At 43.7% G+C, this 4,436-nt stretch overlaps 1 pseudogene; it reads left to right on the top strand.

The window, feature by feature from the left end:
• The first annotated feature begins 708 nt into the window (after positions 1 to 708).
• Positions 709 to 4,436, top strand: part of LOC110295603 — an 11,587-nt pseudogene continuing 7,859 nt past the window's right edge.

Genomic DNA, 4,436 nt, shown 5'->3' on the forward strand with positions numbered 1-4,436 from the left:
TGGCTATATAGAACAAAGAGCATTCTTCTGGCTGAATTTTTAGAGATCAGGGAAAACAAGCTTGGGGGGATGTTTTAGGAGATTTACCTTTCAGGGAGAATCACTTTAATTCGAGGTCTCACAGTGCCAAGTTCTAGGTCTCCTCCAGCTTTTATAGTCTCTGGCCTCTGCTCATGATGACACTCTGAATAGTTTCTGCCTGTTTGTTCAGTCCTCCCCAAGTCCTTGGGGTCCTAGGAAACTTGAAAAAATAATCCCCCATTTGCTGTTTCTTTTGTCCTTACTCCAAGCACTCCATAAACTCTGTAAATGCCCTATCTGTTAAGTTTGTTGCAAAGTGAGGATCTTAGCAGGAGCACAGGGTAGTTGCTGGGGTGAAGCAAGAAGGGGGAAGCTGGAGGAGTAGGTGGTGGCAAAGGAGAAGGCCAGCTGCTGTAAGCACTTAGCACACACACCTGATGCCCACTACAATGTCTGCTCCTAACCAAGCTGCTGATCTCACCATTCCAAGATATGTATGGATCACTTGTGACTTCGATTCTGTCTCTTCAGCTGCTGGTTCACTCTCCCCATTTGTGTACTGCCCATGGCTCTAACTCTTGCATCCAGGTGACCCACGTGGACATCTCTCGTCTCTCCTGCCTCCTCTGGCCTTTCTCTCCTTCCAGCCAGACTGAAGACACTCTACCACCAACTCTCAGCTCGGGGATGGAATGGTAAGTCCTAGTCTTATGAAAGCTACAGAATTATTGTAAGCTAGTAAGGATAGTTATGACACGGAAGTTAGTCATCTTTTAAATGACCAAGTTCTTTCGTGTGTTCAGGACTATATTTGTAGTCATGCAAAAGCCTTATTTAGGTAGCTTGCTGTATGTTTCCAAAGTTAAGACTAAAACAAATGGCTATAGAAAAGCAAGTAGTTTAGTTTCAATGAGTATAATAATGGTCCTCAAATGCTTGAGAGATCTGCAGAGTATGGCATTTAAAGGGGTTGATAAGAAGCATTTTCTGGTAGACTTGCCAGCTCCTGGCAGCATCCCTAATCTCCAGAGAAGACTGAGGGATCAGAAATCCTCCTGGAACTTGCTTTAAATGTGGCAAAGGTGGCATGCTGACAGGACACTGTCCAAACTGTGGACAAAAAAGACACTGGAGAGTTGATACCCTGCTTTGCATAGACAAGGTAGGCCAATCTCTCAAAATTCCTGCTCCACAGGAAAGTCTGTCCCATCTTCTGTGGCTGGTAGCTGAAGACGACCACTGCCCTGTGACTTCTGCCCCTCATGATCAGAGGACCCTGGGTGACTGTCCAGATGGCTGGTGAGTTTGTGTTGTTTATCAATGGATTCAGAAGCTACGTGATCTGTACATTCTACAGAAGAAAGTTCAGGTGGAAGGCCGCCTTCTCAGGTTAGGTTGGTAGTGGCCAGGGTCCTCAGTTTAATCACAGCAACCAGGGCTTCAGCTGCCTCCTCTGTTCTCCTCCTGTATGAGACTGGGGCCACAGCACTTGTACTGCTAGGACTACTACTACGTCTAGACACAGTTTCTCTTGTTACCAGGCTCAGAAAATCCGTGAACTCACCAAACAGATACCACTTCCTTTAAAGGAACTTGCATTACAGTGACTGCTACCTGTCACCAACCACCTGTGTCTCCTGATAGTTGGATTTTTAAAACAGTGCAAAGTTATTGAATGGTCTGAGAATACTGAAGCTTTAGTTGTGAGGACCTAAGAAAATGTTTTGGGGTCTGAGAAGGTGTTTTAACATGGGACAAAATAAAAGCCTAGAGAAAATCAATAAAGTTCTCAGAAGCCATTAATCTGGCTCTGGGAAAGCACTCCTATCACCACAGTCCTCAGTTCAAGGTCACAAAGTTAGACAAGCTTCTCCTTGTTGTGGTTTCCACCAAAGCTTGGTCATTGCCAGAAGATTGAGTTTAGGTTCTTTGTCAGCTTCCTGTGTGAATTTGGCAGTTTGTATCTGTCAAATTCTCGAAGCTGTAGCTCCTGTTCTATGTAACTTTGAATAACTTGTTCTTTGGCATTTGTCCTAGGGAAAGACGCAGGAAGCTTTATGAAAACTTTTTGGAATTCAGAACTGAAAATTGTCCCTCATCGATGAAGTTTGCAGAGTTAGAGACAATCCTTGGTGATGTTGAGAGAGCTTGGGCAATCTATGAATTAGCCATCAGCCAGCCGCGCTTGGATATGCCAGAGCTACTTTGGAAATCCTATATTGATTTTGAGATGGAGCAGGAAGAGCCCGAGAGAACACAGAACCTTTACCGACGGTTGCTTCAGAGAACACAGCACGTCAAGGTGTGGATCAGTTTTGCTCAGTTTGAGTGCTCTTCTGGGAATGAAGGAAGTGTGGCGAAATGCAGACAGATTTATCAAGAAGCCAACAGATCCATGAGACAATGTGAGGACAAAGAAGAGAGGCTTATGCTGCTGGAATCCTGGAGAATATTTGAAGCTGAATTTCCTGGATCCTCCTGTAGTACTATGTCCAATTTTCTGAGGAACCACCACACTGATTTCCAGAGTGGTTGTACAAGCTTGCAATCCCACCAACAATGGAGGAGTGTTCCTCTTTCTCCACATCCTTGCCAGCATCTGCTGTCACCTGAATTTTTGTTCTAAACCATTCTGACTGGTATGAGGTGCAATCTCAGGGATGTGTTGATTTCCATTTCCCTGATGATTAAGGATGTTGAACATTTTTTCAGGTTCTTCTCAGCCATTCAGGTTTCCTCAGTTGAGAATTCTTATTTAGCTCTGTACCCCATCTTTTAATGGGGATATTTGATTTTCTGGAGTCCAGCTTTTAAAATTGCAAATCTTCTGTAAGGCAAAAGACATGTCAATAAGACAAAAAGGCCACCAACAGATTAGGAAAGGATTTTTTCAAATCCTAAAACTTACAGGGGACTAATATCCATTCTGGCCAATTCTAAATTCCCCAGAAAGACAACTAGAACAACCACCTTCAGCCCCCAAGCCCAGGATCTGGGATGACAACTCTTGAAAACTTCTTCCTGCTGAATACGGGAGTTGAGATATCTTTCAAGGAGGGCAGGGTAGGGAAAATGGGAGAATTGGGTAGGCCATAAGAAGGCCATGCCAACAATTGTTCTCGTCTCTGATGTCTAAGTTCTGATTGGATCCATCTGACAGGTTTAATGAGGCAAGATGACCTGGATGGACTACATGACATTGGGAGTTCTAGAAGGCCAGTTTAGCAGGTCTCATGATGAATCTGACCCTTGTTTGAGTATAAAAATGACAATGTTTTTATGGCCCAATTTTAAGAATAACTGATCCCAAGTCTTCATTCATGCCATGTGAAGGATGGCACAAAGAATCTACATTTTTGGTGAATTTTATTGAATCTAGTACTTCATAAGGTCTCACTGTGTCATATCTGAACCACAAAACTCTGGAAGCTGTCCAGAGACTAATCACCTCATCTAAAAACACTGGGAGTGATGACACATGTAAGCTGGGAGTGATGACACATGTCTTTAATCCCAGCACTTGGGGGGTCTGAGGCAGGTGAATTTCTGAGTTTAAGGCCAGCTTACTGTACAGAGTGAGTTCCAGGACAGTCAGGGCTACACAGAGAAACCCAATCTCAAAAAAAAAAAAACAAACAACAAAAAAACCAACCACAAACACAAAGCCGTTTTCCATAAATAATTACACCCTTTAGCTTGGAACCAGAAAAAGTTTTAGCTTGACCTCTCTCCCACAGGAAGTTGAAAACTACAAAACTCTAAATCATTCCCATCTTGATACAAAACAATTTATAACATGTAAAAAAATTTAACAGATGCTATTTAAGCCTTAATAAGTTCTTATTGATGTTTTTCATGTGTGCTTACCCTTGAGTGCTCTTTTTCTCTCTCTTACACACAAACACACACACACATGCACAGAGAGACTGAGAGAGAGAAAGAGGGAGGGAGAGAGAGAGAGAGAGCTTGAGAGGGCAAAAGAGCAGGAATATTCTTTGAAACAAGCTCAGGCATGACAGAAATCTCCTGTGGAACAGTGATTAAGAATTTTCAGACAGAACATTGACTGAAAGAGGGGCAGGGGACTTCCTCCCTGTATCCAGAAGTGGAATGGCTATTCCTGGTTGTCAACGTGGATCTATCTGGGATGACCTACACAGTCCAGANTTGGAGGGGTCCCCTTTGATCCAGATCTTTAGCTGAAAGACACAAGTTTCAGATCTGGATCTGGGTATGGAGATTAGGCCCAAGCAAAGTCNTACACACCCTTACTATCAGATTAAGGCCAGATAAGGAGATTAAGGCGGGGAGATATCCGAATTCAAGGTCATCCTGGGACCAAACAAGTCCCAGATCCAGGCGTGGTGGGTGGGACACACCCTTAATCCTGGCCACGCCCTCTGCTGGAGAGCAAT

This window comes from Mus caroli, chromosome 6, assembly GCF_900094665.2.
Source record: "Mus caroli chromosome 6, CAROLI_EIJ_v1.1, whole genome shotgun sequence".
Taxonomy (NCBI): domain Eukaryota; kingdom Metazoa; phylum Chordata; class Mammalia; order Rodentia; family Muridae; genus Mus; species Mus caroli.